The 13797-nt window shown below is 38.3% G+C and overlaps 2 protein-coding genes across 4 annotated transcripts in view; both read right to left on the bottom strand.

Moving 5' to 3' along the window:
* Nucleotides 1-13797, bottom strand: part of LOC129541726 (alpha-amylase 2B-like) — an 86577-nt gene that overhangs the window by 42819 nt on the left and 29961 nt on the right. Inside the window, exon 1 of one of the 3 annotated variants that reach the window (XM_088835527.1) lies at nt 9568-9706. The exons of 1 other annotated variant lie outside the window; for it this stretch is intronic. The gene's annotated coding sequence lies outside the window, so the exon portion shown is untranslated. Of the gene's footprint in view, nt 1-3294; nt 3804-9567; nt 9707-13797 lie in introns of those variants that run through there. One more of the 3 variants, XM_088835526.1, reaches the window with a different exon arrangement.
* RNPC3 (RNA binding region (RNP1, RRM) containing 3) overlaps nt 9632-13797 on the bottom strand; it is a 59677-nt gene continuing 55511 nt past the window's right edge. Inside the window, exon 16 of the transcript XR_016037234.1 lies at nt 9632-9771. The gene's annotated coding sequence lies outside the window, so the exon portion shown is untranslated. The remainder of the gene's footprint in view (nt 9772-13797) is intronic.

The following is a 13797-nucleotide window of genomic DNA, read 5'->3' as shown; positions in this document are numbered from 1 at the left end:
CTTACTTCCACTGTATAATCATAAGGGATTATGAAAAGGGGACCTCAAAGAGTAGGTTAAAAAAAAAATGAAAAAGGCAGAGAAATTTTACACAACTGAATGAACAAACTGGAAATGCAGACATCCGAATAAATGAAGAGGAAATAGGCAAACTACCTGGAAAAGAATTAAAAATAATAATAGTTAATATGATAAAAAAAACTTGAAAACAAAATGGAGACAATGCAAGAATCAAATAACAAAGACCTAGAAGAATTAAAGAATAAGTATACAGAATCAAACAAAACAATTACTAAAATTAAAAATACTCTATAAGGAATCAATAGCAGAATATCTGAAGAAGAAGAATGAGTCAGTGAGCTAGAAAATAAAATAGTGGAAATAATTTCTGAAGAGCAGAATAAAGTAAAAAGAATGAAAAGAGCTGAGGACAGTTTCAGAGATATCTGGGACCATATCAAATACACCAACATTTGAATTACAGGGGTCTCAGAAGAAGAAGAGAAAAAGAACGGGTATGAGAAAATTTTTGATGAGATTATAGTTTATAATTTCCCCAACATGGAAAAGGGAATAGTCAGTCAAGTCCAAAAGGCCCAAAGAGTCCCATACAGGATAAACCAAAGGAGAAACATGCCAGGACACATGCTAATGAAACTAACAAAGACTAAACACAAAGAAAGAATATTAAAAACATCAAGAAGAAGCAACAAGTAACATACAAGGGAAACTCATATGCTTAACAGCTGATTTTCAGCAGAAACTCTGTAGACCAGAAGGGAATGGTAGGATATATTTAAAGTATTGAAAGGGAAAAAGTCTATAACCAAGATTATTGTACCCAGCAAGGATCTCATTCAAAATTGATGGAGAAATAAAAAGTTTTTCAGGCAAGCAAAAGTAAAGAGAAATCAGTACCACCAAACCAGCTTTACAAAAATTGTAAAAGGGAATTATATAGCTAAGAAATACAAGTGAAGAAAAAAGATCTACATAATGAACCCCAAACAATTAAGAAAATGGCAATAGGAACATATATATCAATAATTACTATAAATATAAGTGGATTAAATGCTCCAACCAAAAGACACAGACTGGCTGAGTGGATACAAAAACAAGACCCATATATATGCTATCTACAAGAAACTCAATTCAGACCTAAAGACACATATAGACTGAAAGTGAGAGGATGGAAAAATATTTTCTATGAAAATGGGAAGCAAAAGTAGCAATCCTCATATCAGACAAAATAGACCTTAAAATAAAGAATATTACAAGAAATAAGGAAAGACACTACATAATGATCAAGGGATCAATCCAAGAGGAAGACATAACAATTGTAAATATCTCTGCACCCAATACAGGAGCACCTCAATACATAACAGACATAAAAGGAGAAATTGACAGTAACAGAATAAAAATAGGAGACTTTAACACCCCACTCATACCAACGGACAGATCATCAAAACAGAAAATTAATAAGGAAGCACAAGTCTAAAATGATACATTAGATGAAATGGATCTCATTGATATCGTCAGGACATTCCATCCAAATGCAGAAGAATACATCTTCTTCTCAAGTGCACATGGAACATTCTCCAGGATAGACCATATCTTAGGTCACAAATCAAACCTCAGTAAACTTAAGAAAACTGAAATCTTATCAAGCATCTTCTCCGACCAGAATGCTATGAGACTAGATACCATTTACAAGGAAAAATCTGCAAAAACCAGAAAGACATGGAGACTAAACAACACATTTCTAAATAACCAACAGGTTACTGAAGAAATCAAAAGAGAAATCAGAAAATTTCAAGAAAAAAATGACAATGAAAACATGGCAACTCAAAACCTATGGGATGCAGCTAAAGCAGTTCTAATAGGGAGGTTTATAGAAATACAATCCTACCTCAAGAAATAAGAAAAACATCAGACAACCTAATTTCACACCTAAAACAACTAGAAAAGAAAGAGCGACAACACTCCAAAATTATTAGAAGGAAAGAAATCATAAAAGATTGGAGCAGAAATAAATGAAAAAGAAATGAAAGAAACAATAGCAAAGATTAATAAAACTAAAGGCTGGTTCTTTGAGAAGATAAACAAAAGTGACAAACCTTTAGCCAGATTCATCAAGAAAAAAAGAGGAATCAAAGCAACAAAATTAGAAATGAAAAAAGAGAGGTTACAATGACAATGCAGAAATACAACAGATTACAAGAGATTATGAACAACTATATGGCAATAAAATGGATAACCTGGAAGAAATGGACAGATTCTTAGAAAAGTTCAATCTTCTAAAACTGAACCAGGAAGAAATAGAAATTATGAACAACCCAATTACAAGCACTGAAATTGAAGCTGTGATCAAAAATCTCCCAACAAACAAAAGCCCGGGCAGATGGCTTCACAGGAGAATTCTATCCAACATTTAGAGAAAAGTTAATGCCTATCCTTCTAAATCTCTTTCAAAAAATTGCAGAGGAAGGAACACTCCCAAACTCATTCGATGAGGCCACCATCACCCTGATACCAAAACCAGACAGACACAACATAAAAAAAGAAAACCACAGGCCAATATCACTGATGAACGGAGATGCAAAAATCCTCAACAAAATTTTAGCAAACAGAATTCAGCAACACATCAAAAAGCTCATACACTATGATCAAGTTGGGTTAATCCCAAGAATGCAAAGATTTGATATATGCAAATTAATCAAGGTGATACACCATATTAACAAACTGAAAGATAAAAACAATACAATCATCTCAATACATGCAGAAAAAGCTTTTGACAAAATTCAGCACCCATTTGTGATTAAAAACTTTTAAAAATGGGCATAGCCAGAACCTACCTCAACATAGTAAAGGTAATATATGATAAGCCTACAGCAAACATTATTCTCAGTGGGGAAAATCTGAAGCATTCCCCCTAAAATCAGGAACAAGACAAAGATGTCCACTCTCACCACTATTAGTTAACATAGTTCTGGAAGTCCTAGCTATATCAATCGAGGAAGGAAAAGAAATTAAAGGAATTCAGATTAGAAAAGAAGAAGTAAATCTCTCATTGTTTGCAGATAACATGATACTGTACACAGAAAACACTAGAGATAGCATTAGAAAATTAATAGAGCTATTCAGTGAATTTAGCAAGATTGCAGGATACAAAATCAATACCCAGAAATCACTTGCATTTCTATACACTAACAATGAAAAACCAGAAGAGAAATTCAGGAATTAATCCCATTCACCATTGCTACAAAAATAATTAAATGTCTGGAATAAACTTACCTAAGGAGGGAGAAACGCCTGGCTCTGGCAGCGCAGACGTGAGAGACACCCGGATCCGGCGGCGCAGACACGAGAGACGCCCGGCTCTGGCGCAACCGATCGCGTGCAGAATCGTGGCTGAGAGGAGCTACCCCGCGCCCAGGGTTAGGGTGGTGGCCGAGAGGAGTTGTACCACGTCCAGGAGGCGGTGGCTGCTTGGGCACCGGAGGGCCGAGAGGAGCTGATCCACATTCAAAGCAGGAGGGGCGGCCTTGAGGAGATACCCCTCGTCCAAGGTAAGGTACAGCGGCTGCGCCTTGCTGGAGCAGCTGGGAAGAGATACTCCACGACCAAGTGGAATATAAGAATCCAGTGTTCTGGGGAGGAAGGAACTAGATGGTGGAGGGATAAGATGGCGAGACCACTTTCTCCCCCACAAATTCATCAAAAGAACATTTGAACGCGGAGTAAAGTCCACAAAACAACTTCTGAATACTGGCAGAGGACATCAGGCTCCCAGAAAAGCAGCCCATTGTCTTTGAAAGGAGAGAGAAGAAATCCAGCTCCACCCACCAGAACACCAACACATGCTTCCCTAAACAGGGAACCCGGACAAGTCACCCGTCCAACCCCACACACAGCGAAGAAACTACATAATAAAGAGAACTCCACAAACTGCAAGAAGAGGGAAAGGCCACCCCAAGCAAAGCATTATAAGCAAGATGAAGAGGCAGAGAAATACCCAACAAGTAAAGGAACAAGATAATTGCCCACCAACACAAAAAAGAGAAGAAGATATAGAGAATTTACCTGATAAAGAATTTCAAATTTTGATGGTGAAAATGATTCAAAATCTTGAAAGCAAAATGGAGTTACAGATAAATAACCTGGAGAAAAGGATTGAGAAGATGGAAGAAAGATTTAATAAGGACTTAGAAGAAATAAAAAAGAGTCAATATACAATGAATAATGCAATAGATGAGATCAGAAACACTCTGGAGGGAACAAACAGTAGAATAACAGAGGCAGAAGACAGGATAAGCGAACTAGAAGATAGAATTGTAGAAATAAATGAAACAGAGAGGAAAAAAGAAAAACGAATTAAAAGAAATGAGGACAATATTAGAGACCTCTGGGACAATGTTAAACGCTCCAACATTCGAATCATAGGAGTCCCAGAAGCAGAAGACAAAAAGAAAGACCATGAGAGAATACTTGAGGAGATAATAGTTGAAAACTTCCCTAAAATAGGGAAAGAAATAATCACCCAAGTCCAAGAAACCCAGAGAGTCCCCAACAGGATAAACCCAAGGCGAAATACTCCAAGACACATATTAATCAAATTAACAAAGATCAAACACAAAGAACAAATATTAAAAGCAGCAAGGGAAAAGCAGCAAATAACACACAAGGGGATTCCCATAAGGATAACAGCTGATCTTTCAACAGAAACCCTTCAGGCCAGAAGGGAGTGGCAAGACATACTTAAAGTGATGAAAGAAAATACCCTACAGCCCAGATTACTGTACCCAGCAAGGATCTCATTCAAATATGAAGGAGAAATCAAAAGCTTTACAGACAAGCAAAAGCTGAGGGAATTCAGCATCACCAAACCAGCTCTCCAACAAATGCTAAAGGATCTTCTATAGACAGGAAACACAGAAAGAGTGTATAAACTTGAACCCAAAGCGATAAAGAAAATGGCTACGGGATCGTACTTATCAATAATTACCTTAAACGTAAATGGGTTGAAATTTTCAAAAAGGCTAGAAAACAATTCTCATAGCCATCAATAGTTCAGTGTTGAGTTCATGAATAGTTTTTAAAGTTTGGGACAAACTGTAGTATTTGCTATTTGAAGTACTATTTGTAATTGGCATATTATGATGTAACATTGGTCTTCATTTCCAACGTAAAACGCCTAAAAATGCCTAACAGGTTTTTAGATTTGTGAATTTTAGTTGAAATGTATTTTACGATGTTACTAAACCTGCAGAGATATTGAAATATTTCAGAGAACTTATTCACTGTACTTTGTAAATTTATTTTATTTATAAAAGTTATGAACTGTATAAAATAAATAAATAATAAATATTGTTCAAAAAAAATTAAAAAAATAAAAATAAAGTGCTTTGTGATAGAAAAAAAAATAAAAATAAAGAGACTTAAAAGAAAAAGAAAAAAAAAAAACTTACCAAAGGAGACAAAAGAACTCTACACAAAAAAATATAAGACGCGAAGACCTTTTAGAACTAACACCCCAAAAAGATGTCCTTTTCATTATAGGGGACTGGAATGCAAAAGTAGGAAGTCAAGAAATACCTGGAGTAATGGCAAATTTGGCCTTGGAGCACGAAATGAAGCAGGGCAAAGGCTAATAGAGTTTTGCCAAGATAATGCACTGTTCATAGCAAACACCCTCTTTCAACAGCACAAGAGAAGACTCTACACATGGACATCACCAGATGGTCAACACCGAAATCAGATTGATTATATTCATTGCAGCCAAAGATGGATAAGCTCTATACAGTCAGCAAAAACAAGACCAGGAGCTGACTGTGGCTCAGATCATGAACTCCTTATTGCCAAATTCAGACTTAAGTTGAAGAAAGTAGGGAAAACCACTAGACCATTCAGATATGACCGAAATCAAATCCCTTATGATTATACAGTGGAAGTGAGAAATAGATTTAAGGGACTAGATCTGATACATAGAGTGCCTGATGGAACTGTGGACGGAGGTTCGTGACATTGTATAGGAGACAGGGATCAAGACCATCCCCATGGAAAAGAAATGCAGAAAAGCAAAATGGCTGTCTGAGGAGGCCTTACAAATAGCTGTGAAAAGAAGAGAAGCGAAAAGCAAAGGAGAAAAGGAAAGATATAAGCATCTGAATGCAGAGTTCCAAAGAATAGCAAGGAGAGATAAGAAAGCCTTCCTCAGTGATAAATGCAAAGAAATAGAGGAAAACAATAGAATAGGAAAAACAAGAGATCTCTTTAAGAAAATTAGAGACATCAAGGGAATATTTCATGCAAAGATGGGCTTGATAAAGGACAGAGATGGTATGGACCTAATAGAAGCAAAAGATATTAAGAAGAAGGGGCAAGAATATACAGAAAACTGTACAAAAAGATCTTCATGACCAAGATAATCAAGATGGAGTGATCACTCACCTGGAGCCATATATCTTGGAATGCGAAGTCAAGTGGGCCTTAGAGAGCATCACTACAAACAAAGCTAGTGGAGGTGATGGAATTCCAGTTGAGCTATTTCAAATCCTGAAAGATGATACTGTAAAAGTGCTGCACTCAATATGTCAGCAAATTTGGAAAACTCAGCAGTGGCCACAGGACTGGAAAAGGTCAGTCTTCATTCCAATCCCAAAGAAAGGCAATGCCAAAGAATGCTCAAACTACCGCACAATTGCACTCATCTCACACGCTAGTAAAGTCATGCTCAAAATTCTCCAAGCCAGGCTTCAGCAATATGTGAACCGTGAATTTCCAGATGTTCAAGCAGCTTTTAGAAAAGGCAGAGACACCAGAGATCAAATTGCCAACATCCGCTGGATCATGGAGAAAGCAAGAGAGTTCCAGAAAAACATCTTTTTCTGCTTCATTGACTATGCGAAAGCCTTTGACTGTGTGGATCACAATAAACTGTGGAAAACTCTGAAAGAGATGGGAATCCCAGGCCACCTGACCTGCCTCTTGAGAAACCTGAATGCAGGTCAGGAAGCAACCATTAGAACTGGACATGGAACAACAGACTGGTTCCAAATAGGAAAAGGAGTACGTCAAGGTTGTATATTGTCACCCTGCTTATTTAACTTCTATGCAGGGTACATCATGAGGAACGCTGGGCTGGAAGAAGCACAAGCTGGAATCAAGATTGCCGGGAGAAATATCAATAACCTCAGATATGCAGATGACACCACCTTTATGGCAGAAAGTGAAGAGGAACTCAAAAGCCTCTTGATGAAAGTGAAAGAGGAGAGTGAAAAGGTTGGCTTGAACCTCAACATTCAGAAAACAAAGATCATGGCATCTGGTCCCATCACTTCATGGGAAATAGATGGGGAAACAGTGGAAACAGTGTCAGACTTTATTTTTGGGGGCTCCAAAATCACTGCAGATGCTGATTGCAGCCATGAAATTAAAAGACGCTTACTCCTTGGAAGGGAAGTTATGACCAACCTAGATAGCATATTAAAAAGCAGAGACATTAATTTGCCAACAAAGGTCCATCTATTCAGGTTATGGTTTTTCCAGTGGTCATGTATGGATGTGAGAGTTGGACTGTGAAGAAAGCTGATCACCGAAGAATCGATGCTTTTGAACTGTGGTGCTGGAGAAGACTCTTGAGAGTCCCTTGGACTGCAAGGAGATCCAACCAGTTCATTCTAAAGGAGATCAATCTTGGGTGTTCATTGGAAGGACTGATGCTAAAGCTGAAACTCCAATACTTTGGCCACCTCATGCGAAGATTTGACTCACTGAAAAAGACTCTGATGATGGGAGGGATTGGGGGCGGGAGGAGACGGGGACGACAGAGAATGAGATGGCTAGATGGCATCACTGACTCGATGGACATGAGTTTGAGTGTACTCCAGGTGTTGGTGATGGACAGGGAGGCCTGGCGTGCTATGATTCTTGGAGTTGCAAAGAGTCGGACATGACTGAGCGACTGAACTTAACTGAACTGAATGAAAGAAATCAAAGATGGTATGAACAGATTGAGAGTATTCCATATTCATGGATAAGAAGAATCTATATTATGAAAATGAGTATACTACCAAACACAGTCTACAGATTCAAGGCGATCCTTAACAAATTACCAATGGCATTTTTTACAGAACTAGAACAAAATAATCTCAAAATTCATATGCAAACACAAAAGATCTTGAATAGCCAAAGCAGTCCTGAGAAAGAAAGATGGAGCTGGAAAAATGGATGAATCAATCATCCTGACCTCAGATTATACTCCAAAGCTACAGTCATCTAGACAGTATGGTACTGGCACAAAAACAGAAATATAGACCAATGGAACAAGATAGAAAGTCCAGAAATAAACCCACGCACCTATGGGTACCTTATTTTTGACAACGCAGGCAAGACGATACAATGGGGCAAAGACAGCCTCTTCAATGAATAGTGCTGGGAAAACTGGACAGCTACATGTAAAAGAGTGAAATTAGAACACTTTCTAACATTATACATAAAGCTAAACTCAAAATGGATTAACGATGTAAATGTAATACCAGAAAGTATAAAACTCTAGAGGAAAACATATGCAGAACACCCAATGAATAAATCAAAGCAAGATGATCTATGACCCACCTTCTAGAGTAATGGAAATAAAAACAAAAAGAAACAGGTGGGACTTGATTAAACTGAAAAGCTTTTGCACAGGAAAGGAAACTCTAAGCAAAGTGAAAAGACAACCCTCAGAATGGGAGAAAATAATAGCAAATTAAACAATTGACAAAGGATTAGTTTCTAAAATATACAAGCAGCTCACACAACTCAATGCCAGAAAAACAAACAACTCAGTCAAAAAGTGGGAAAAAGACTTAGAGACATTTCCCCAAAGAAGGCATAGAGATGGCTAACAAACCCATGAAAAGATGCTCAACACTGCTCATTATTAGAGAAAGGCAAATTAAAACTGCAAAAAGATATCACCTCACACCAGTCAGAATGGTCATCATCAAAAAATCTATAAACAATGAATGCTAGAGAGGATGTGGAGAAAAGGGAATGCTCTTTCACTGTTTGTGGGAATGTAAGTTGATGCAGCCACTATGGAAAACGGTATGGAGATTCCTTAAAAAAGTAGGAATAAAACCACCATATGGCCCAGCAATCCCACTCCTAGGCATATACCCTGAGGAAACCAAATTGAAAAAGACACGTGTATCCCATTGTTCACTGCAGCACTATTTACAATAGCTAGAACATGGAAGCAACCTAGATGTCCATTGACAGATGAATGGATAAAGAAATTGTGGTACATATACACAATGGAATATTACTCAGCCATAAAATGAACACATTTGAGTCAGTTCTGATGAGGTGGATGAACCTAGAATCTATTATATAGAGAAATTGAGTCAAAAAGAGAAAGACAAATACTGTATTCTAATGTATATATATGGAATCTAGAAAAATGGTAGTGAAGAATTTATTTCCAGGGCAGCAGTGGAGAAACAGACATAGAGATTAGGCTTATGGACATGGGGAGAGGGAAGGAAAGGGGAAATGTATGGAAAAAGTAACATGGAAACTTACATTCAGTTCAGTTCAGTTCAGTCGCTCAGTCGTGTCCAACTCTCCGCGACCCCATGAATCACAGCACGCCAGGCCTCCCTGTCCATCACCAACTCCCGGAGTTCACTCAAACTCAGGTCCACAGTAAAATAGATAGCCAATAGGAATCTGCTGTGTTGCTCAGGAAACTCAAACAGGGGCTTTGTATCAATCTGGAGGGGTGGGCTGGGGTGGTAGATAGGAGGGAGGTTCAAAAGAGAGGGGATAAATGTATAACTATGGCTGATTCATGTTGAGGTTTGACAGAAAACACAAAATTCTGTAACTCAGAAAAACCCAAAATTAAAACCTCTAAGTAATACAGTCAACTATTATTTCAGAGGATAACAAAGAACACTCAAGGAGAAAGGAATCTCTTTATCATCTGGTATTGGAAAAACTGGATAAACACACACAGAACAATAAAATAATATCTCTATGTTGCAACCCATGGAAGCTCAATAAAGATTTATGGAGCTTTCAAAAAGATTACAATCGATATTTCTATAACACCTCACAATTCTCTTTGTAGTCAACTCATCTACCCAGACCTGTCCCCTTGGTAACCATTCACTAGGTTATTCAACTCACTAGCTGTTCTATAATTTTCATTTTATATTATTATATAAAAATGTAACCACATAGTATGTGATTTTCTGACTCTGGTTTGTTTTACCAAACATGATACACTTGAGATCAGTTCAGTTCAGTTCAGTCGCTCAGTCGTGTCCGACTCTCCACTACCCCATGAATCACAGCACGCCAGGCCTCCCTGTCCATCACCAACTCCCGGAGTTCACTCAAACTCATGTCCACAGAGTCGGTGATGCCATCCAGCCATCTCACTCTCGGTCGTCCCCTTCTTCTCCCGCCCCCAACCTTTCCCAGCATCAGAGTCTTTTCCAGTGAGTCAACTCATCGCATGAGGTGGCCAAAGTATTGCAGCTTCAGCTTTAGCATCAGTCCTTCCAATGAACACCCAAGACTGATCTCCCTTAGAATGGACTGGTTGGATCTCCTGGCGGTACAAGGGACTCTCGAGAGTCTTCTCCAACACCACAGTTCAAAAGCATCAATTCTTCGGCGATCAGCTTTCTTCACAGTCCGACTCTCACATCCATACATGACCACGGGAAAAACCATAGCCTTGGCTAGACGGACCTTTGTTGGCAAAGTAATGTCTCTGCTTTTCAATATATTATCAAGGTGGGTCATAACTTTCCTTCCAAGGAGTAAGCGTCTTTTAATTTCATGGCTGCAATCAGCATCTGCAGTGATTTTGGAGCCCAAAAAAATAAAGTCTGACACTGTTTCCACTGTTTTTCCATCTATTTCCCATGAAGTGATGGGACCAGATGCCATGATCTTTGTTTTCTGAATGTTGAGCTTCAAGCCAACCTTTTCACTCTCCTCTTTCACTTTCAACAAGAGGCTTTTGAGTTCTTCTTCACTTTCTGCCATAAGGGTGGTGTCATTTGCATATCTGAGATTATTGATATTTCTCCCAGCAATCTTGATTCCAGATTGTGCTTCTTCCAGCCCAGCGTTCCTCATGATGTACTCTGCATATAAGTTAAATAAGCAAGGTGACAATATACAGCTTTGACGTACTCCTTTTCCTATTTGGAACCAGTCTGTTGTTCCATGTACAGTTCTGACTGTTGCTTCCTGACCTGCATACAGGCTTCTCAAGAGGCAGGTCAGGTGGTCTGGGATTCCCATCTCTTTCAGAATGTTCCACAGTTTATTGTGATCCACACAGTCAAAGGCTTTGGCATAAATCCATACAATTCCATGATCAGTTGTCACTATTTTATGTAGAGGTACAAAAATAATTGAAAAACATTTGGGTTGTTTCCAATTTGGAGGATGATGAATAAAGCAGGTTATTTATTTATAGGCAGGGTTTTTTTTTCTAATTGTTGTAAACACACACATAAAAATTCACCATTAACTTTTTAAGCATATAAAAAGTATAAATTCTTCAGCTCTCAGCCTTCTTTATGGACTAATCTCACATCTGGACATGATTAATGGAAAAACTATAGTTATGACTATATGGACTCTTGTCAGCAAAATGATGCCTCTGCTTTTCTATACTCTGACTTGGTTTGTCGTAGCTTTCCTTTCAAGGAACAAGTTACCTTTTACTTCATAGCTGCAGTCATGGTCCACAGTGATTCTGGAAAAAAAGAATATAAAATCTGTCACTGCTTCCACTTTTTCCCTTTCTACTTCTCATGAAGTAGATGCCATTTTCTTATTTTCTTGAAAATATTGAGTTTCAAGCCAGCTTTTTCACTCTCCACTTTCACCTTCGTCAAGAAGGTCTTTAGTTCATCTTCCCTGTCTACCATTAGAATTATATCATCTGCATATCTGAGGTTGTTGCTATTTCTCCTGGCAAACTTGATTCCAGCTTGTGATTCATCCAGCCCAGCATTTTGCATGATTTATTGTGCATACAAGTTAAATAAGCATGGTGACACTATACAGTCTTGTCATAATTCTTACCTAATTTTGAGACAGTCAGTTGTTCCATATTGGGTTCTGTTTCTTCTTGACCCGCATACAGATTTTTCAGGAAACAGGTAAGGTGGTCTGCTACTCCCATCTCTTGAAGAATTTTCCAATGCTGTGATCAACAGAGTCAAAGGCTTTAGGGTAGTCAATGAAGCAGAAATAGATATTTTTCTGTTAACTCCCTTGCTTTCTCCATGATCCAAAGAATGTTGGCAATTTGCTCTCTGGTTCCTCTACCTCTTCACGCCCTGCCTTGTTCATCTGGAAGTTCTTGGTTCATGTACTGCCAAAGCCTAGCTTGAAGGATTTTGAGCATAACCGTGCTGAGGTTGTGGTTGGTGGTTTACTTGCTAAGTCATGTCTGACTCTTATGACACAATGGACTATAGCCTGGAAGGCTCCTCTGTCCATGGGATTTTCAAGGCAAGAATACTGCAATAGGCTGCCATTTCCTTCTCCAGGTGATTTTCTTAAACTAGGGAGTTCAAGGAAGTCACCAAGGAAGTCCATAACCTTGCTATAATGGGAAATGAGCACAACTGTATGGTAGCTTGAACATTCTTTGGCATTTCCCTTCTTAGGGACTGGAACAAAAACTGCCCTTTTCCAGTCCTGTGACTACGGCTGAGTTTTCAAATTTTGTTGACATATTGAGTGCAGTACTGTAACAGCATCATCTTTTAGGATTTGAAATAGCTCAGCTGGAGGTTTGTCACCTTCACTATCTTTGTTTTTAGTAATGATTCTTAAGGTCCACTTGACTTCACATTCCAGGATGTCTAGGTGAGTGACCACACCATTGTGGTTTTCCAGATCATTAAGACTTTTTTTGGTATAGTTCTTCTGTGTATTTTTGCCATCTCTTGTTAATCACTTCTGCTTCAATTAGGTCCTTACAATCTCTGTCCTTTATTATGTCCATCCTTGTATGAAATGTTCCCTTGATATCTCCACTTTTCTTGACGATATCTCTAGTATTTCTTATTCTATTGTTTTCCTCTATTTCTTTGTATTGTTCATTTAAGAAGGCCTTCTATTCTCTCTTTGCTATTCTGTAGAACTTTGCATTCAGTTGTCTACAGCTTTCCCTTTCTCCCTTCCATTTCATTTCTCTTCTTTCCTCAGCTATTTGTAAAGTCTCCTCAGACAACAAGTTTACCTTCTTGCATTTGTTTTTCTTTAGGACAGTTTTGGTCACCAACTCCTATACAATGTTACAAACTTCTGATCTTAGCTCATCAGACACTGTCATGTCAGTTCAGTTCAGTTGCTCAGTCGTGTCCGACTCTTTGCGACCCCATGCCAGATCTAATTCCTTGAATCTGTTTATCACCTTCAGTTCATAATCATAAAGGATGTGAGTCAGGTCATTCCTGAATGACCTAGTGGTTTTCCCAGTTTCTTCAATTTAAGTCTGAATTTGGCAAGAAAGAGCTCTTGATCTGAGCCACAGTCAGCACATGTCTTGTTTTTGTTGACTGTATAGAGCTTCTCCTCCTTTGGCTGCAAAGAATATTATCAATCTTATTCCAGTATTGACCTTCTGGTGATGTCCATTTGTAAAATTGTCTCTTGTGTTGTTGGGAGAAGGTGCCTGCTATGACAGATGTGTTCTCTTGACAAAACTCTGTTAGCCTTTGCCCTACTTCATTTTGTACTCCTATGCCAAACTTTCTTACTACTCCAGGT

The sequence above is a fragment of the Moschus berezovskii genome, chromosome 4, assembly GCF_049115385.1.
Source record: "Moschus berezovskii isolate FMDL1 chromosome 4, NW_MosBer_1.0, whole genome shotgun sequence".
In the NCBI taxonomy this organism is placed as follows: Eukaryota; Metazoa; Chordata; class Mammalia; order Artiodactyla; family Moschidae; genus Moschus; species Moschus berezovskii.
Note: the sequence above shows the minus strand (reverse complement) of the source record. Positions and strands in the feature narration are given on the sequence as shown.